Genomic DNA, 21900 nt, shown 5'->3' on the forward strand with positions numbered 1-21900 from the left:
GGGTGACAGGGTGTCATTGAAGATGTTTGGACAGAGGAATGAAATGATCAGAGTAGAATGTCGGCTAATATGGTAACCAGTGAACTGGCAAGACTCCAAAATATGAGACCAGTAACAGCCGTTCATTATGGAAACACGTACAAGCTTCCAAGGGGAGCACTAAAGTCCTGGGGAAAGAAAGGTGGGGACATGGAAAGAAGGACTGCAAGAGCTTTGGGGAGTGATGAGTTTCTCTCCATCCCTACCCTGGGCCTCTGTTGGACCTGTGCAAGGTGACAGTCATCAGAGATAGCTACTAGTGGGGGTGGCAGGCATCACGCAGCAATCAGATACTTTAAGAACTCTCATTCCCAGGGGAGGTACAAGAAACCAAGCAAGCTGCCACCCAGTCATGCAGAATAAAAAGACTCTCATGAAATATAGAGAGCACTGGCTCCCTGGGGAAGCCCCAGTGGCCCCTCAGAGCTGTGAGACAACAGAGCCCCACTAGCATGAAGAGCAGACCTCAGGACCCACTAAGTCATGTCTTGTCCCCCACAAATCTTGAAAACTCTTGCTAGAAAGCCCAGAGAAGTTTCAGCAAAGCACAGGCAAAGACCTGCACTGCCACTGATTAATTAGAAACATCTACCTTCTAGGCCTTACACAAAAGGCAACATGAACCTCATCTACATGAATATATCTATGAATTTAAAAGGGGTAAGACTATAGAGAATCAAGGGATAGTCAAGACAGCCTTCTTTGAAGAGCTCACATCATATTCTTAGAGTATTAGAACTTGTGGGAGCCTTGGAGATGACTCCCTTTTAAAAATAATAGCAGCCACAATGCTAAAGAAAGGGGAAAGGAGGAAGAGAGGATAATTAAGAGAAGGAGAAGAGGAGTGGAAAGAGAAAAAAGAGGAGAGGGAGAGAAAGAAGAGGAGGAGAAGGTGGTGACTGTGTGTTAGGCACAGTGCTGAATGCTTTCCATAAAGTTCTCAAATTAACCCCACCACGTAGCCTACCGTTATGCTCATTTCTCAGATGAGGGCAGGGAAACACTTTGAGGTTAATGTGGACAGATGGCAAGACACATTCAAAGAAAGGAAGAGGCTTCGTGAGGTAGTGTAACAAACCCAGCCACACTTGAGACGAGACGGGCATTCAGGTTTCCTCACCCCCGTATCAACTTCCTGTCAGGTTCTGGAAACCCAGGGAGGCTTTGCTTGGTAGAAGCCTAGAGAGCCAAACCAGGGCCTTGGAGTGGTTTACCACGGGAGATCACTGGCACCTCCACTCCCAGCTATGAAATGGGGTTATTATGTTTGTTCTTTCTACTTTGCAGTGGTTATCCAAAAGAAGGAGGTAGAGAGTAGACAGGGAAATGGAAGGGTCCTGCTTGGATTCAACTCAGTCCTGGAATGGAATAGGCAAGGTTGATTTGGAGGTGCCTATAGTTCCCCAGAAGTCAGAGGTAAGTCCCTTCTGAGGCCATCGTATCCCAGTATCTAATCTGTCTTACCACATATCCTCTACACAGCTCTACCATGCCCAAGTAAAGCACCAGTCAGCCTCTCCTGAAGGCCCTATGCAGAAGTCCTGGCAGACTTTTGGAGTCGGGAGAGCCACGGCTACCCGCATGGTGTCTCAGGATGGGGATGGGGCCTCTCACACCCAGCTTGCCATCAGCAGAGCTCCCAATCCTGAGCTGCACAAGGCGCTGCACGGGAAGCTGCTGTTTCAGTTTCAGACAGGCAGCCCAGGGACAAAAGTAAGAAATTAAGCCCAGAACTCCAAGACTTTAGGTGGAATGCGGCCTCCACTGGGGACTTGGCTGGGCTTTGTTTACCCAGAATATAAATTTAGGAGTCAGACAGCCCTTGTTCAAATCCAATCTCCATCGCTTAATGGTGTGACCTTGGGTATTAGATTTCTTTGTAAAATGGGAAATATAACAAGGATAAAAGGTAAGTGCTGGGCACATTAGTGAAATCACATATGTGAAGTGGCACAGAGTGGGTGTTTGATACAAAATTGGTTCCATTTCTCTTCTGGTGAGGCAGTCAGGAGACAGCCAGGCAGAGCCCATCCTGCCAGCTCCTGAATTCCAACTACTCCATGGCTTTCTCCTCTTTAACTTCTTAATTATGTCTTCTCAGTTTCTAACTTGATGTAAATGTTAGCCAACTGCTCCAATGTTCCTTTACTTTGATTTGCAAAAGCAAGGGACCTCTCCCACTGGGCCCAAGTCCCATGGTGCTAAAATTAACAATCAGTGTACTTCCAGCTAATGACTTACTGGTTGTGACTGCCATGAATAGACATAACTCTCAGATAAAGGCCATTAGAGAAAATTGAATAGCTTCAATGTGGTGAAAATTTGGATATATTCGATTTCATAAATCACACCCAAAGGTCACACTGGGCAAGCTATTTCCCTTTCAGTCATGATGAGGACCCAAATGAAAGGGTCTATATACCTTTGGGAAAGAGGACAGAAGAGGAGGAATTGTATAACCTCTTATAGTTTCAGGGTTGTAATTTTCTTTTACTTCTAAAGCCAGGAGCAGATGGCAGTGCTATATCAACAACCATGACAGTCCAATCTTCTTTGACTTTATGTCCTCTCTAAATCTCCCCAATTAGGGTTTGCTCAATAACATTGAAAAAGTCGCATGGTGGGGTCATAGAGATCCAATGGCCAGTCCCAGGTCTGCCTCTCACTGGACTTCTCTGATCATCAGCCTCTTCATCTGTAACATTGTAATAGAACCTATTTTTAGTGTTATTAGAGACACATAAGATCATGTGGCCAATTTGATACTTCAGAGCAAGTTACATAACAATATGAGAAGCAATGACCCAAGAGGCTAGATAATGACACTATACAGGAAGTTTCATGACACCTATCTTTGTACCCAATGAGGGATCCATTTCCTACCTAAACTTCAGGTCAAAGAGCTGCTTCCCACCAAAGAAGATAAAAGCAGCAGAACCTGTTGACTATACTAGAAAGAAGAAAAGCCATCCATAGAAGAGATCTGGTAAAAACGGAAAGTAGGGACTGCCATGGTTCAAACATTTGTGTCCCCTCCAGAGTTTACAGGATGAAACCTAATGCCCAGAGTGATGGCATTGAGAAGTGGCAATTTAAGAGGTAATTAAGTTTGAGGTTCAAACCCCTGTGAATGAATTAATACTATTATAAAAGAGTCTCACAGAGGCTTGCAGTATAGAAGTATCATCTTGTAGGACCAGAACAACCTACCCAGATAGAACACCTGCTGGCACCTTGACACTGGACTACTCAACCTTCAGAATTGTGAATCAACACATTTTTCCTCATTACAGATTACAGAATCTATGGCATTAGGTTGCAGCTTCATAAAACATATTAAGAGAGAGAACACGTTTTGAGTAAGTACAGCCCAAAACACTAAGCCACTCCCTGTAGTTAGTAACATTGGCCCTGTAGAAATATTACATCCCAGGTCACATTTGTGTGATCAAATTATGGGATTCTCAAAGGAGAACCCAAACTGAATCAGACCGTGACTCAGCCACAATAGTCAAAAGTTTTGACCAGCTCATTAGTGAAAATGGGCAACAGATAGAACCATAACCCACTCTGGGACCACTGCAAATGTGCAGAATTTGGCCCACGATACAATTATTCCCCAAAATCACTAATGTCATTAGCATCACATTTTAGTTAAAGAACCCTTTTAAGTTGGAAGTGAAGAGCTGTTGGTGTATGGACAGCATGACCCACATTTATCTATCTTAACTATTTGGGGCACAGAAAGGATCAGGTCTGAAAGCCAGCCCACTTACAGCATGCTATTCTACCAAGACTCATATCTAGTATGCCATATGTCATAGGAACATCCAGACAGTACACAGTATCTAGCATAGACTGGGAATTCGAAAAATGCTGTCCTTTCCCCAACTGTTCCCTGAACCTCCAAACTTCTTCCACTGGTTATGATGACATCCAGCTCATCCAAAGTCAAATCCTTGGATTCGCTTTTTCTATCTACAGTAAATATCAATGTCCCAGGCCCAGCTATAGCCCTACCTCTCTCCAAACACCTTAATCTGTATCAATTCTTCCCTCCAAAAATGTTACCTGGGAATAAAGAATACTGTCAAGTCGAGCAATCCTAAAGCCTGTTGTAATAGAAGGTGTACTTTCTCAGTGCTCCCTGTTGCTTCCCCCTCTGCCTGTTGAGTGATTCTAGAACACTCTGAAAGCCAGAGTCCAGCAAAGTGCAAAGATGGAAAATGGTTCTCACATCAAAGCTTAGGAAAGAGCCACCCAATCTGAAGCAGTCTGTGGGAGAAACAAGGATGCATAAAGTTTATTAAACCACTAGTATATTAGAAGTTTGCAGCAAATATCTTAATTGACCTGATTAACTGTTCAAACCAGTGCACACTCTAAGTTTAAGGGACCCTTGATCCGTGAATATGATAGACTCATCAAATTTGCTCAATGTATACAAGTGTTGCTTCCTTTCAGATTGAGTCTTAGAGAGACCATGGAATAATTTGCCTACTGACAGTCAGCCCCCTAAACATCAGCTGTAAATCGTGCACAATAACCAGAGCCTAGAAGTAGACTGAGTAAGAAGAGACTGGAATGGACACACACAAACATTTAAAGTCTATCAATTCTGAGGCTAAGTTCTGGTCTCAGCACTGCCATATCTACTCATATTCAACCTTCAAAATAATGTCTAAAATTTATTGTAAAGTCATGTTATTCTAAGGTGTATTTTTTCATATTTTAACATCTGAAAAAGAGATTGTGCTTCACCAAGTGGTATCTTGGCATTGCGCTGTAGTTTATTAGATCCATATTTTCTTTTTTAATGAAGTAACGAGGCATCTTACAAAAAATGGCATCTTAAATTCGTGAAATATGAATTGAGCCCTTAAGTACGTGCCAAGAACTCTTCTAAGTGCTTCATACAAATAAATTCATTTATTCCTGCAGTACTACTGTTATACTCATTCTCAAGATGTCAAAATCTGGGCTCAGAGAGGAAATAATTCTGTAAGATATGCTGCCAATAAATCAATATGGCTTTCCATTTTACGTCTTTGTTTTTTAAGCAGCTGATTGTCAGTTGACAATTGAGCCCTCTTCTTATAGAGATAGTTCACAGAGGACTTTTAGGATTTTTCTTTCCAGCAATATAATAAACCTAGTGCTCTAGAATACTTCTTCATGAGAACAGTCTTAAAGAATAGATCAAAGTACTTTTACTGTTTTTCAGGTATATCGCTGAGCTGAGAAAAAATGTAATAAATTTCAAGAGGCAGAAGTAAGACCAGGAGTTGAAGAAGCTTCTCTCTGGGACTATCTATGGAAAGTTGTGTGGCCTGAGTTTCGGCTTCATGTGTGAATCAGGTAGAAAGATAAGATATAAAGTTCAGGGATTTCCCTAAAGAGAGAATCAAATAGGAGGTCATAAGAAACTCAATGTAAGAGTAAATGAAAAACCCATACATAATGTGTCAGGGAGAAAAGCTGAGAATTAAGAACCACAGTGTGACCAGCATATAGTCTGTGGTTTGGAGTTACATTATCAGTTAGTGAGGGGATATTCAGAGAATTTAGTTTCAAGAAATGAGTCTTGGAAACATTTTCAAGAAAATGGACTATAAAATATAACCCAGGAAATGTGAGAAAGAACCAAAAAGAACTTCTATAAATTAAAATACAATAAGTAAAATGAAAAACTCATTGGACAGATTAATCATAGCTAAAAGATCGATCGGTATATTAAAAGATAGAATAAAGGAAACCATTCTAACTGCAGCCAGAGAGAGAAAATCTGAGAGAACTACAGTGGAAGCTCAGCAATGAGAGTGGGAGAGTCTAACAGATGTTCCATCACATTTCCAAAGATGAGACAACGTAGACTACAAGTGATATTCAAATGAAACGTTTGAAATCCAGAAATCACAATACCAAGTAGGATAAGGACCAAAAAACACATACATCCTGAGCAACTCAGAGGACTAAAGAACACTAATGACAAAGATGATGCCTTCCCAAAATGGAAAGAAAATTGAACTAGTAAGTGACTTCTAAATAGTGATGATGAAATTCAGCAGACAACAGGACAACACCTAAGGGCAGAAAATGATTAGTCTAAAATTCTATATTCAGATAAATCCTCTTTCAAGAATATAGCTGAAATAAGGCATCTTTAGAAAAGCAACAGTCTCACATTGAAGGAAATTGTAAGGGATTTAAAGAATGCAATCGTAGATGGAAAGCTTAAAATACAAGAAAAAAGAGAAGACTTGAAACCATGTGGGTAAATCCAAACAAACTTTGACTATAAGAAACAGTTATAATATCTCATTTGTAGGGTAAGGAGGGAAAAGATAAATCTACAGTAAATTCAGAAGGGGAACTACATTCACATGTTACATGTCTTCTATTTGCAGGGGGATGAAAATAGAGGTGCAAATTAAATCCATGAGGTTTTTATGGATGTCATCCCATGCAGAGTAATTAACTAAATGAATAGAGATAGAAAAAGAAACATTCCCTCAAAAATATGGAGAGAGAAAAAGTATGTGAGTGATAAATTTAAAAATTAACCCCCAAAGGTAAAGTGTAGAGAAGGGATTACCAATATATAGTGGGGAAGGGGGAAAGATATAAACTACCTAATAAAAAGCAAAAGTTATCAAGATTATATGACAGAAGGAGAGACAAAGAGATAGAGAAACAGAGACAGAGAGAGGAGGCAGACAAAGACACAGAGAGAATACATGCTATGTGTACTAGCTACAAGAAATATACCCCCCAACAAAAAAAATTCAAAATAGCTAAAAGTTAAAATCTACAAAAAATAATTAAAATAAAAATAGGGGTCAGTGATATAGTTCAGCAGCACAGAGCCTGCCTGGCAAGTATGAGGTCCTGAGTTCAATTCCTGGTACCTTCCCCCCAAAAAACATTAAAAATACTTAAATAAATCTAGTGCTAATGTAAACATATAATTCAAAACAGTAAGCATTTATAAAGATAGATTCTCCACATAAAAATAAAAATTTCAACTCATCAAGAAGATATGGTAATAAAAACATATCTAGGATAATCTTAAGATAACCTAAATCAAAACTGATGAAACTGTAAGTGAAATGACTAACTCCAAATCACTGATGGAAATCTCAACACAATCAATCCAGTCCCTTAATTAATAGATAAAGCAGAAAAATTATCAGTAGGTCTCCAGGAAATTAGAATGATACAATTAAGTTAGATTTAATATTATTCACTAGAATACTGTATCCGATCGTCAGAAATATATCTCCTTATCAATCATTTGTGAGTTTTTTATAAAAACTGGGCTAATATCTAGATCATAAAGTAAGCCTCAGAGAATTTCTAAAGATTGATGCTTGGTAGACAACAATCTATACACCAAACATTCAATGTATTTGGATATTTTGAAATACACAAGTCAAAAATCAAAGAAGAAATCATAGCAGAAATGAGAAATGTTGAATGATTATGAAAATGCCTGTACAAAAATCTCAATGTATAAAGACCAAAGTGTAAAACGTTTAGCACTAAAAGTTTAATTAGAAAAATCTGGAAACTAGAAGATGTCCAAATTTAACAACATAAAAAAATTTAAGAGGAAAATAATTTTAAAGAATGCATCAGAAAAAGAACAGTTAAGATTGAGCCAAACGTTAAACAAACATGAACACACCAAAAATCAATCAATAGAGTTAAAGTTGGCTTTTGAAAACACTGATAAGCTAGACAACAACAAGGTAAGATCAGAAAGATTGCTTTAGAAGCCTTGGAACAGACCAGATCCTACTATCCTGCGAGTATAGCAGCCAGCAAGCAAGATGGGTGGTAAAAATTAGGGGAACTTCATGCCTGCTCCTTGACACTGGGCCTAGTGGATAGATTCTGGGCCCAGGCTAAGAACCCCTTAATTTTATGTGACACAGGTATGTGATGGTCAGTCCTGTCACCCTGATACTTCTGTCATCCCCCACATGCCATGCAGCCCTTCCCCAAAGGCAAAGGGGGACACAAAAGAGCACAGACCAGCAGCCAAGAAACCTTCAGCTTATTTCAGCTCTGCCAGGAACTAATTGTCAAGTTACTTAGCCTCCTGCAGCCTCTTTTCCTCCTATGCAAAGTAGAAATACTCATGTGCACTTTATTACCTGCCACAGGTGCTGGATATGACACTGTAACACTGCCTGGCATCCTGATATACAAGGGGCTTTGTCAGGCAATGTGGTCCATGGAGATAAAAATGTCTTAAACTCTCACAGAAATAAACCTGTAAAGGAGGAATTCCAAGCAAATGAGCCCTGGTCAGCATGGAAATCTGGAAGTCAGGGCTCTAATCAAAACTACCACAAGGTAAGCAAGAAATTAAGTTTTTAAGCAACCCGAGTCCTCAGGAATCGTTTTTCCTACCTTGTCATTTTCAAAGGAAAATGAAGCTCAGAGAGGACAAATGACACACAAGTCACACAACAAGTTTATGGCTGAACCTAGATCAGAATCCAAGTTTTTTCTAGCCTCTCTCCCATACTCTATCCAAATCCCAGCCTATTCCTTGGCCAGCATGATGACTCTACACTGAAGAAAACATCACGGCCTTTCCCTGAGATGTGGATCTAGGACACTTATAGCTCACTCCCATCGATGTGAAGTCCCTGCCCTCCTGACAGCACAAGACAGGCTGAATGTGCTGGACAAGGACCAGTGATGTGTCTGACACTGACACAGAACCAGAGGCCTCAACTGGAAGGTGTGATGACTCAAATCCCTCTAAGCTCTCAGGAAACTGTCTCCACCATCAGCTGCCCCTCCTGGATCCTAATGCAGGCAGACAGGCACCTCAAAGCATGCTTCTGTCTGAAATGTCATGTTGAAGCCATAGATTCCTGCGTGCTCTGCTTCAAGAAGTGGCCTTCAGTTCCTTGGGACAGCAGAGGATAAATAAGCAGACTGGTGAGATCCCCAGGAGCCCAGCTTCAGGCCAAACCAATCATTGGACTTAAGCCAGGAGTGCCCTTAGTGTTGCAGATCTCCGTGTGTGCTGCTCTCAGGCCTGCAGGGGCTTCTTCATTTCCCAGGGGCTTAAGGCCGAGGACAGACTGTTGCCCTGCCCACACCTCCTCCTCTCCCTCTCACAACGACCGCCATGGCATCAGCCCCTTCAATGGCCTAAGATTATGGCCATTTGCAAGACTTTGCAAAGGTTGGTTGGATAACTGAGCTAGAAACTGGTCACAGGTGGCCAGTGCTCGGCCTCAGCCAGTGCTTTCTGATCTCACATCTGACCAGCACTGAGAGCAGTCTGACATTCTGCCTCCGTGGAGCTCAGGGGGAAGACAGTAGAGTCCTTGAGATCAGCCAAAGCATCTGATCTGCATCAGGCCCTATACAATTACAGATAATGAGATGAATAAAGTAATTTTTCTATTCTTAGAATTTTCTCTTCCATTGAGAGAGATACATAAGGAGGTGGTGAAATAAACCTAGTAATTTCCCTACCGTGTCAAATGTGCCAAGCGTTCAGTGACACACTTAACCAACCCTTCCCTGCCACAAATGTTTTATATGGCCTTGGATAATTAACGCCCTTCTCTGGGCCTCAGTTTCCCTCTACAAGAAGAGAGACCTGGATTCAATGAGCTTCTGCTATGCACCTGATGTTGCTGCACCCCAATGATCTCCTTCCCCCCAGAAGCTTCCTGACGGAGCACTCATGACCAGAGGCCAGATGCAAACTCTTCTCTAGTTTGCTCTTCCCAGAACCCAGACTGCTGTATGCTCTTTATTCAAAAGTGGCTTCAAGTCATAGAGACATCTGGGCTTTGTCCTGGGGACAGCTGGTCACATCTGCTGAGTGTTACCCAGTGGTGCATTTCCACCAACAAGACTGACTTTCCCTCCCCATCTATGCAAATTCTGCTTAAATGTGGCCTCCACTAAGATATTTATTCCAATCCCCACCACAGGACTCCTAGAATATTGATGTGTTGACACCACTTATCCTGGACTTGCCAGAGCCTGCTCCGCTTCTTAACTGGCTGCATCTTGTCTCCCTGTTAGGGACAAATTACAAAAGATGCCCGTATTAGCCAGAGTCTGGCACAGTACTCTATATGTAGCAGGCAAGGACTTGTTTGAACAGACCACCGGGAAACAAAAGGATGAGGTGCATAATAATGAAGGATCTCATAGACAATGCTACAGTTACTTTTGCACAATAAAAACAGCAGACAAATAAATGAATGAATAGGTGAACCTTGGTTTGAACCACCCTTTTCTGCCACTCAAATAGGTTACCTAAGTCCCACCCCTTGCTTATCCCTTGCACTATCAGCCACCTTCACAGTGGCCAGAGCTTGAATTTCTCTGTTCAATACCTCCCAAGGCCGACCTGTACCATTTACATACAGGTACATGCAACATTGCCTGTGAGATCCTTCATCACTGTGCATCCCAAAGGTCTTCAAAACCATAACGAAAGCCATGATCTGGCCCACACTGCAGTGACCTCGAGTCCTTCGACTCCCTCACCTCTCGCTTTGCTCCAGTATTACCAACCCTCAACCCCTCAGGGCTTTAGCCCCTACTCTTTTCTTTACTTCACTCTTCTTTCCCCAAAAACTCATGCAGGTTGAACTTCACTTCCTGGTGGCCTCTGCTCAGAGGTCCACATATCTGAGAACCTGCCGGAAGGACACATAACCCTCCCACTCATGGAGCTCACTTCTATTTATATTTCTCCATAACTCTCAGCACCACTTTGGACACAGTATTGGCCTTGTCTACCATCCGTCTTCCCAAACCCAGCAGCAAGTCCTGCAAGGCTTGAAATTTGCATTTTGCTCAGTGCTGCACCTCTAAGACCCGGGGCAGCACATGGCTGTAGTAGGTGCTCCGCAGATGCTCGGTGAATGAATGTGTGAGTGAGGGAATGAGTGTGTAACCTGACCCCTTGGCACCTTCGGGCATTTTTCCAAGTTGCTGTTATCAGATGTGGCTGCCATTGTCCTAGACCGCTCAACCCCAGCATGGTCTGCTGCTGCAGCAGATGGACAACACGCATTCCAGGGAGCTCCGTGTAAATGACATCTCCCAGAGAACTGAAAGACAAGCTGCTGCAGGGCTGGGCTTAACAAACTGATCTCTAGAGGCCGCATTTACAAGTCTTCCTCTGCATCTCCCTCCAGCCTCTCTGCAAATTCCACAGGGTTAATGGGCACCAGTGGTTGAAAATGAAGAAAACAAGCATCCTCACTTCCACAGTTAGGTGCAGAGGGAGTGCATTCTTCTTTCCCCCTCGGGTCTGAGCCCTTCCCTCACTGCAAAGCCCAGGTGCCTCCTCTCCATCATTCTGCTCAGAGCCACACTGCTAAGCTCTCCTCAAGGGAAACCCAGAAAAGCAGAGCATGAGACTGAAAAGGTAATCATTGTAGCAGGTGTTGATTGACCTCTTTTCCTGAAAATCCCCTGCAGTCACTCTTGGTCTGGCACTGTATCAGTCTGGTGACATCTCCTCCCATTCTGATGTCTCCTTCCTGTGCTTCTGGAGGACCACAGGAAGTGAGGGATGAAGGAGAGGCGGTAAAAGGGTTCATCAGCCTTGAGTCTTAGTCTCAAATTCAATGTCAGTTCTTCTTCATGGATGGATAGGTGAGTGACAAGTGGATGACTAAGTGACTGAAATAGATGACATAAATCACTAAATCAGTAAGGGAGTGCAGAATGCAAGAGTGGGTGAATGCGTGGGCCTGGATAGGCTGCTCTGTCCCAGGGCTTTGCCACCTTTCCAAGCCCTGCTTGGGTTCAGTATTAGCCCTGTGTCTACTCAGTTTCAGTAGCTGGCAGATGTTGGCAACTTCTGAGTCATAGGAGACACATAAATAACTGAAGTTCCAAGGAGCCTTCTGAAGGTTTATAAAGAAACAAGCAGCCAGGAGCCAAGTAAGGGCTACCTAAAGGCCGCTGGTATCTTCTACAAACAGAGATGTAAACGGAACAGATTTATCTCAGAGATGCATAAGACTAAGCCTTCTCCTCCAGGAGATTTCTTACATTTGTCCAAGAATAAGATATCACCCATCACTATCCCAAAAGCTTCTGAATGACAGTCTAAATAGTTGGCCCACAATATGGGAAATAAACATATCACTGACCTATACCTCAAATCAAAATGTCCCAAGTGGGTTATAATCTAAATCTGTCTCGCTCTTAAATATTTAGTCTGCAAGACAGTATCATCATCCATCTGATTACTCAGCCTATAAGACAGTCACTCATTGATTTACTCAGCAATGGTCCTACTCCTCACAGAACTCATCATCAGCTAGGGAAGATGACCATGAATTATTACCTAGACACACATGAATTGCCACAGTGGTGGGCCACATAGGAGGGAGGACCTTGTACTACTCCAGGTAGTAGGACCTCGAACTAGGCGGTTGCTGGTGGAGATGGATTGGAGGGATGCAAGCTAACATCACCAAGATGTAGGGTGGATTGGACCTGGCATTGAGGGAGAGATTACTGCCAGGCTCCTCTAACATGTGTGGCTGCACAGAGATAGCCATTCAGTGAGATCTGACGTATTCAACAAGGACGAGGTATAGATTAGATAGTGCAGGGGAAAGGACCAGAGATTCTATTTTGAATATGTTGAGTTTGGTGTGGTTTTGAGACATTAACCTGAGAGTCCCCTTGACAGCGTCTCCCTCACTTCCTGTATTCATCTATCACTGTGCCCTACTGATTCTACGTCTTCTCCATCCTGGCTTAGTTTAGGTCCTTCTTATTACAATCTCCAGGATCTGTCTCCTTTTAATTCATCCACGCCAAAACATGACCCTTTCTAAATATCACCTCCTGAAAATACCACCCAATCTAAAGTATTCACCATGCTCTATGACTCTCTATCTCCAGAATAGAGGTTATTTCTTTTGAAAATAATTGTTGTATTTGTTTGTTATAGAAATAAGAACACACATATGTCCTAGCTTTGCTAAGAAGAGATAGGAGCAATCACACCCCGATAACAAGGAATGAAAGGAGCCTCCAGATCTTGCACAAATGGTAAAGTGCAGGGCTAGAGCAAGGAAAGAATAAAATAAGCCTGTAACTCCTTGCAGCAACAGATAGTAAGGAAGTGCTCAGGGACGCACAGGACAAGTCAAAAAGTCAGGGAAACAGGGAGGGAAAGAATGGTCTTTCTTACAGTAAAATGTCAACAAATAAGTATGAAAAAGTATTGGGATAGTCTGAGGCCCCCAGCTGACCACAGCTTCCTCCGTGTCCTGTTACCATGGGTGAGGGAGGAGCACAGGGACCTGGCAGAGACCCCTGAACTTTGCTGACACACAGGCACGCTGTGGTGTGGAGGGAGCATTTTAGACTGAGCGCCTGGCTGAATTAAACTATCAGTAATAACATTGGTGCTATAAGTGGGAAGAGGAACAGAATAGATGCAGATAGCTTATTAATTACTATAGAAAAATAGTAAATTTATCATGCAGAAACTGGTGACTACTACCTTAACCATGATGAAAGTCTCCATCACCAGCAGGGAGGGGGGGCCACATTGTGGGTCGCTGACATAAAGTCTGCAGAGGATACATTTCCAATCCAAAAGGCATAGCTTGAATCCACTCACGCAAAACCACGAGACACTCAGTTGGGGGACATTTAACACAACAACTGGCCTGTCCTACCCAAAAGCATAAAGGTCAAGATAAGGCAGAGGAATTTCTCTGGATTAAGAGAGCCTAAAGAGACATGACTAGTAAAAACAACCTGGGAGTGGGATCCTCATGGAGTGAGAGATACAGGAGCCACAAAGATATGGCTGGGACAGATTGCACTGTGGTCAGAGAATATCCTTTCCTAAGGGAAATATACACGGACAGATTTAAGGGTAAAGAGGCGCTATGTCTCCAACTCACTCTGAAATGGATTAGAAATACAAATATTTGCATATACCTGTAGACTTACAAAATATATTATGATACCATAAACAATGAAATATGAATTATAATATAAACAATAAACACACACAAGTAGTAATATATTTTCATACACAATTGAGAGATATGCATAAAGAGGGATTTTTCATTGTAATCTTGCAAATTTCCATTGTTTGATAGGACATCAAAATTAAAAGTGACATAACAGTAGTAGGCATGCAAAAACTGTTTGTTGAACGCATGAATGAATCCACATCCAACCACGAACCTCCCTTGATTGAAACACCCTGGTGTCCACTGATATACAGCATGACAAATATCCGGGTCCCAGAGTACAGGCCACGGCTGAGGCTTGATGCCATCCACAGCTCCTTGTAAATCATTTCCCACTGCTGCTGACCGGCCACACCACAGCTCAGGTCACAACTGCTTTCAGTCCCCAGGCTTACCACACTCGGTGACAGTTCTCGCCTTGTCTGTCCCATTAGTTTTGCTGCCTAAACCTTCCCTCTTACTCCCTGGCAACTTCCTCTTATCTTTTAAGATGTAGGCCGCTGTACCTCGCCTCTGGGAAGCCCTCTCTCTGATTGCTGCAGTTGGAGACGATGCCTCCTCTCCAGGACACCAGTGCCTCCCGTGCCCACTTTGATCTGCCACAGCCGGGCCTCTGTTTGTTTATAAGTCTGCCTAGTCACGTGGACTGATTCCAGCCTGAGAAGTAGGGGATTCCTCCCCCCCCCCCATATCAACATGCCTTTCCTGGGCCCCAGTCCAGCAAAGGATTTCAATTAATATTTGAGACATGAATAAATGAATCAGTATTGACTAGAGAGTCCCAGCCTTCATTCTCTTTCATCAGCTCAAAAAACACAGAGGAGCTCACTTCCCACAGGAGCAAACAGAGGGTAAGCGGCTTTATCCTAAATAACCCAGGGTTCCCAGAGGCTGAGTGCGAGCTGGAGCACAGATCTCTTCCCAGTCAGTCAACTGCACTTTCACAAAAGGAAAGAATATTGCCTTTTGTGATTTACCTGGTCTACACTTCTAACAGATTTTCTAGTTCTAGCACAACTACTGCATTATAAGGAATCCCGTTTCACAGATGGGCAGACTGAAGCTCCAAATTCTAGCTGTCTGGCTGCAACCCCCAAGCTCTGTAACTGTATCACAATATGTGCTCCCACCTCCGACCTCCTCCATCAGAAATCAGAGGGCCTGAATGGAACATTCTGCCCTGCAACAGTGTCTTTAAAATCAGCATGACACGGAGGCCCACAACGCAGCTCACAGCCTCAGACCACAGGCTGCATTTCACATGGTTTCCAAACCAGGATATTTGGTTTGTAAGACAAAACCTCCATTTCTCTAACCAAGAGTGAACACTATACACAATTACCCAGCCAAACTGCTGACGCCTACAGACGCTGCATCACACTAAACAGAGTCTGGACTGCCCAGAGACGACCTCAAAGGATCCAGGACTCCCCCAGAGCTTGGCATAGAGGGGATCCTGGAGTTGGGAGAAAAGCGGCTGGGCTGGCTGGATGGCAGAGTCTGGGTGGAGGCCGGGTTCCAGGGTAGAGATTGCTCCAGGGAAGAGTGGAGCCACAGAAGTCCCACCCACGGGGCTGGGGAGGGGATCCTCGTCCAGTTGGGAGGCTTTCCTCCCCCCACGTCCCATTCACCATGCAGCCCTGCTTCCTGAGTCAGAGGCCAGTGATGCTTATGATGTTCAGGTCCTGGGGCCAGACAGTGAAATCAGGTCCACAACCCCTTCCCGGACTGCCCAAAGGATTGATTTTACCTGCTTTCCAGGCCTTCAAAATGAGGGAGTTCCCAGTCTCTTTCAAACTCCAGATTCAAACAGACCTGTGAAGGATAACTCTACCTTGGGCTTGTTGTTTAACCTTGCCATGTTATGTTTTCCTCATCTTTAAAATAGAGGTCCCCGTGTCTGAAGGTTGGTGTGAATGCTTTGAGAAAAAAGGATACAAAAGGCCTTTGGCAGATAATAAATATGAGCAACCATAGGTCATCCTTCTCCCACGTACATGTCCAATGTGGACTTCAAACCTACTTTTCACTTGTGTTTAAAGTCCATGGAACAATCAGAGTGTGACTCTGTATCAGGGACGCAACCATGTCCTAATGTTACCTTTCTGCGGTGAAATTTAGCTGAAGAGGAACAAGTCACCCACAGCAAGCCACAGTGGATCACCTGGTACCTGGACACAGAGCTTTTCCTCCAATTGATTTTGTGATCAAATGTTTTTTGAAGGCTGATAGGCAACAGCCGCCAAGTTGGGGTGATTCAACACATAGTGAGAGGCAGTCCCTGACACCATGAATGAAAGCCCACTATTGGGTGGTGTCTGTCGTTTCTTAAGGTTTAGGAATGTCCTCCAGAATTCCCTCTTTCTCCTCACATTAGTGGTCTTGGAGAGGGTGAAATGATCCTTCTTGGGGTGAACTAGTTAGAACGTTCACCAAATTTTCAATACAGCTAGCTCCCTTTCCTATATGTCCTTGAGTAAGAAGTGACAAATGGCTTTCTGACCAGCTAGCAGACTTGAGATCCCTTGTGGGAAAAGAGAAAGGGGTCTATGGCCTGCCGCCTCACAGCCCAGAGAGGCCAAGACAGGCCCTCACGTCACTCTACCACTCCCAAATCCAAGCTGGGCTCTTGTTCCTCGAGACGCTTATCAGAAATGTTGGGGTCCATTCTGGAGAGGCAGACAGAGCCTGGACCCAAGAGATACAGACCTCCCAGCAAGACCCTGGCCTAGGCAGGGTCATGTGATGGAGGCAGCCATGGGGTCAGGGCCAGTATTAGGGCAAGGGTCAAACTCCTTCGCACACCCGGACACTTGAGCTTTTGAGACCGAGAGGCGCTGGCAGCTGAAGCACTCAGAGCGGAGGGGGTTGATCAATGGCCCAATTCATCCTCAACAATCCCCACTGTCTGTGCCAGCACAGCAATGGACATTATTTCCCAGAGCCTCTCAGAAGAAAAGTCCAAGACATGGTCAAGAACCAGAGTTCAAATGTACAGAAGTCACAATTGAGACATATGGTTTAAAACTTAGATGAAATATTTGAACTGGGACAATCTCCAAAAACCATATATAATGTGGTTCCCATCCTCAAAGACCAATAGAATGCTTCATTGCTAGTTGTTTGTTCATTTATTCAAATCTCCTTCCACACACGATATGGGAGTTTATAGTTAAAGAAATGTAGACTATAACATTTTTAAATAAAAATTAAACATCGAATCCCTGACTCCAACTAACACAGTTGCTGGAATGGATCAGTATGATAAACTAAGAGCTTCCTAGCAGTCAGAGTGAGAAGGGAAACACAGTAAGGAGATATTTCTTCCCTCCTTCACCTTCGTTCTGCAGGAAGACTGCAGGACTGCACACAATCTGTCTTATGTAGTCATTCCCAAGGGTCAAGTCTAGAATCATCAGACCAAGGGAAAGACAGCTCCCAGCACAACCCTCCCTCAGACAATGACCGGACCCAACAAGCTGCAGTCCTTTAGAGGCACAGATGGAGTATGCCTAGACCAAACCACCAAGGCAAGAGTCTTTTCAACTTCCCAAACGAAGAAGTGCATTTAGCCTGGGTGCCTCGAGGGGCCAGGATGAGAGAGGTCTAAAAATCAATGTAAAATAATAACAATAAGAACCACCTGCTGGTGATATTTTGGGGCACGGAGTATAGTGTTCCCCAGCAGGCTCCAGGTGGAGGAGGCCATGGAGATGACCCTGTCCAGAGAAAACAGCTAACAGCTGGAAGAAGGACAGGGCCAGAGCAGTGTCTGCGCCTCCTCCAGCTGCAGATGTGTCCTCAAGCTAGTGCAGACTGTAAACAAAGAGAAAGAACGGGCCGAACTCCACTCACTGATTCCCCTGTTCAAGGCTTCCCCAAGCCTCAGCCCCAAATGCTCACTGCTATCTACAGCAGGGAAAAGGCAAGGGACAAACCAGAGCCTGCCACAAATCACAAGTGCCCAGCTCTATCCTGGCTACCACCCTGTTTCACTTGTCTTTTAAGACTGGTTTTCCAGATTAAAGGAGACACACATCTCCACCTGCCCTGACCCTCTGGCCAAAGCCACTGACTTAAAGATGCTCCCCCGCTAAGGCCAGACATTTGGAGGTATCCTCTGTAGGCTGCAGAGATTGAATCGGAGGTTGAGGGTGAAGCCAAACCAGGAGGTTGTTCATGTGAGTATGCATTGTGCGAGGCAAGAGCATGTTGCACACAAGTCGGCTTCCCTGTGTGTACATGCTGAACGTGTGTGAGAGTCTGTGTGCTGTGTGTTTGGGGAGGGAAGGAGGGATGTGTGTGAGCCAGGCATGTGTGAGTAGGGAGCCAGGCATGGCGGTGCACACACCTGTAATCTCAGCACTTTGGAGGATGAGGCAGGAGGATCACCATGAGTTCTTAGCCAACCTACACAACATATCAAGACCCTGTCTCAAAATAAGTAAATAAATAAATGGCCGGAACGTGTGTCTACCTGACAGCTGCAAACCCAGGAGTGGGGGTGCCCTGAGTATGGGATGGACATCCCCCTGTCCTCCTCCTTCTTCTCCTGACCCCTAAGCTGTCTCTCTAGCCCTGATCAATTCAGGAAAAGTCAGTCTCAGTCTCCTTCACTCCAAGGTCCAGCGAGAGCTCTAGGAGAAACCTAGACACATACAAGCTGCCCAGCTGGGGACAAGTCAGGTCACCTAGAAAGTGTCAGTTCAAACTGCTCCCCCCCCCAGCTTCCCCTCCCCAACACCGATGGCCCAACCCACGTGGCCACCCCCACCCACCCACACACACACACACACACACAGCAGAATGCATTGCCATGGTCACATCTACTGTCCACCAGGATGCCAGGGGCCACACAGAGGCACAATCACACCTGTGCTCTAGGCTCACCACACAATGACACACTCACCTGTCCCCTTTCAAGCCGTGGGCTGATGGCAGAAAACGCCCCACGCAGACATCCTGGGCTGGACTCACTCCCACTGGCACGTGCTTTTTCTCACCAACACGCAACACACTCACCACAACTACCCCAAAAGTCACAAACCTGCTCTGTCCCCCAGCGAGGCTGGCAGGTCCAACGCCCAGAGGTGCAGCTGCAAGCTGCCAGCGCTGGCCTGCGCAGCCGGCGCTCCAGAGGCCAGGCACAGAGTGGCCGGCCGGCCCGCCCGATCCGCCGCTGCCCCCCGCCCGCCCGGCCCCGGCCCCGCCCGCCGCTGTGCGCCCGCGAAGCTCCGCTCCCCTCCCCAGCCCGGTCCGGCCTCAGTCCGTCCCGCCTCGGGCTGCCTGGAGTCTCAGCTGGGCCACAAGGGCTATTTTGGGGCCCCTGGCGGTGGAAACAGCGCGCTGTCATCTGTGGGAGCTCTGGAATGGGGACGTGGTCAGACCTAATTAGAGACCTGGCTGGACCCTGGGTCAGCCTGTCCTGCGGACAATCGCCCAGGCAGGCGGCAGAGAGGCCGCCGGAGGGGCCCCGCGTGCCAGCATCTGGAGAGGGGAACGGGACAACCGTGATCGTTTCTCTTGGAACTGAAACAAAAACAGGAGGGATTTGGGTGCATTTTGCATTCTCTGTGCAGGGAGCCGCCTAACTGCTTAGCGCAAGCGCCCGCCCGGAATGCAACTTGGTTCATGCACTGCAGGTGCTTCCCTTTGGAAACTAAGTTACCCACATCCCTCACGGTCCTCGCCAGAGACCTGCCAAAAATGACAGCCCCAGGCCAGAGACTCCTTCCACCTTGGGCACATCAGACACACACACAGGCTGGCTAATTCCTACCCAAAAGCTTGGAACATTGCTCTCTTCCTTGGAAGGGAGCTCACAGGCTCATTCCGTGCCACTCTCCAGACCCTGCCAGGAGTCACCTGCAGCTGGAGAACCTCTACCTGTAGATCACCTGGGGAAAGCACCTCCCAAGCTCCGAGCGGCTGGTACCAAAGCTCCAGCCTTCTCTTGGTAGGAAGCTTTCTCCAGCATCTAACCTAAATCCTTCAGGTGCTGACTATGTCAATTTGCTCACAAATGTACTCAAGGAGAGAGAGATCAATGCCTTCTCTGTGACACAAGGTCCACTCGAAGGCCCAGCTCAAAGGCTGAAGAAGTTTAGCTTTCTGTTTCTTGGAACTGATTATTTCTGTACTTTTGTTTTTTTCTGAGCTCTGGCTAAAACTGCTGCCTCTGACCTTGGACTCACCACAGTCCAGACATTAACTCACCTGCCTCAGATCACTGCGCGCTGTCTCTTGCTATGGCCAAACCATTCCTCAACCAAGCCAGCAGTGAGTACAGCCTCATCTGTCCCAGACAGCCTGACGCCCCTTCCCAGTGCTTGAGAGGAGCTCCAGATCCTGACTCCACTGTCTCAAGGCCCAGGGACAGGCAGGGACCTCCAAGGAGTTACTTGGCTGGGCATGAATACTGGAACCGGAGCCTGCCTCAAATGGGCAGAGTTTGCAGAATCTTCTCAGTCTGTTTCTGGTAGGTCACACATATGATAATTAGTCTGATCTCTGTCCTCAGAGAGCCCAGGCTTTGCATCCTGCCTGTACTATGTTCTAGCTGTGTGTCCTTGGGCAAGTCCCTTAACCCCTCTGGGCTTCAGTCTACTTGTATATTGAATAGGAAGACCATGATCATCTACATCTGCTCCTAAGGTTTCAAAAGTATGAAATAAGGTCAGGAAATATAAACTTTCCTAGAAAGCTAAGATGTGCCTGATACACCCAAGGTAGAAAAGTTCTCTGCAGAATGGAATGAGGCTTAGATCATAAACAGCATCAATGATAGCAAATGTAGGTCTTTTATTTCTAAATCCAAATTCAGCGCCTAGATTTTAGGGTAGAAGAAAAGTAACCTGGTTTGCTCCATACTCCCTTAGGGCACTTGATATAAACACTCCCTGCCCAACACATGCACACACATGCACACACACACACATGCATGCACACCTTCCCAGATACCTACAGTACAGCACGGCCTGCTGGACTGCTGGACGCCCCGGCCACCTGGACACTCGCTGGCTGCACCTCCATTCCCCGGGGGCCGCCTCATGGCACTGGTCTTGGTAGCAGCCACTCCAAGTCTCTTTACCGAGGACCCTGTGAGCAGCTCCCCACTCCCTGCCCCTCCTTCTGGGCCATGGCCCCAGCAAGGCCCATGACTCCAGCGGAGCTAGCAGAGGCCTCTTCAAGGCAGTACAGGACCGAGGCCGGCCAAGGAAGCTCGAGCTGCAGCATCCTCCCCTCTGCCCCCTCCCCTCTGTCTGTCTGGCTTCCCAGTGCTGTTCTGCTTAATTCTTAATGGAAATTCCATCCCCAGCACAGGCTCTAGAGTTGGCTCAAGGAGTCTAGGCTTGGGCCAGCAGCAAACTCCACCCCGAGAGAAGGGCCAGCCTGGCTGTAAAGATACGTGTATGCACATCTGCACTTATGCACATGCACACGCAAGCAGAGAGACCTTTCCAAACTTAGAGACTCTCACACACACAATAGTCAGACACCGAGGTTGTCAGCATTCCGGATGCTGACACTGTCACACACACTGTCATTTACAGGCCTCAACTTCTCTAATCCTCCTCACAGGTCTAAATTCTGGCATCATCCCCATGTTACACATGAAGAAACGAGAGCACCAGGAGATCAAGTAACTTGCACAGCATCTGGTGCTGCCAGCCTAACCCAGGAGCTGTGTCAGCAGGCACAAGTGCATTGTTTAATTTTGCCACCATAGTACTCCTTCACAGCAGCCATCATTCCCATTACACAGACAAGGAAAATAGAGGTCAGGCAGCTTATGTCACCTGCCTGGACTCACAGCTGAAATGACGGAGACTCTATCATTGGATGCTCA

General features: G+C 45.6%; 1 protein-coding gene across 3 annotated transcripts in view; it reads right to left on the bottom strand.

Annotated features, from left to right (window-relative positions):
• The window catches only part of Insc (INSC spindle orientation adaptor protein), a 132356-nt gene extending 113132 nt beyond the window's left edge, over nucleotides 1-19224 (bottom strand). For 2 of the 3 annotated variants that reach the window (XM_013148100.3, XM_063251851.1), the window contains exon 1: nucleotides 19099-19224. The gene's annotated coding sequence lies outside the window, so the exon portion shown is untranslated. Of the gene's footprint in view, nucleotides 1-14557; nucleotides 14666-19098 lie in introns of those variants that run through there. The other variant, XM_063251852.1, reaches the window with a different exon arrangement.
• Nucleotides 19225-21900: the final 2676 nt, after the last annotated feature.

The sequence above is a fragment of the Cavia porcellus genome, unplaced genomic scaffold (assembly GCF_034190915.1).
Source record: "Cavia porcellus strain 051 isolate PalLab524CR breed Dunkin Hartley unplaced genomic scaffold, mCavPor4.1 scaffold_6, whole genome shotgun sequence".
Classification (NCBI taxonomy): Eukaryota; Metazoa; Chordata; class Mammalia; order Rodentia; family Caviidae; genus Cavia; species Cavia porcellus.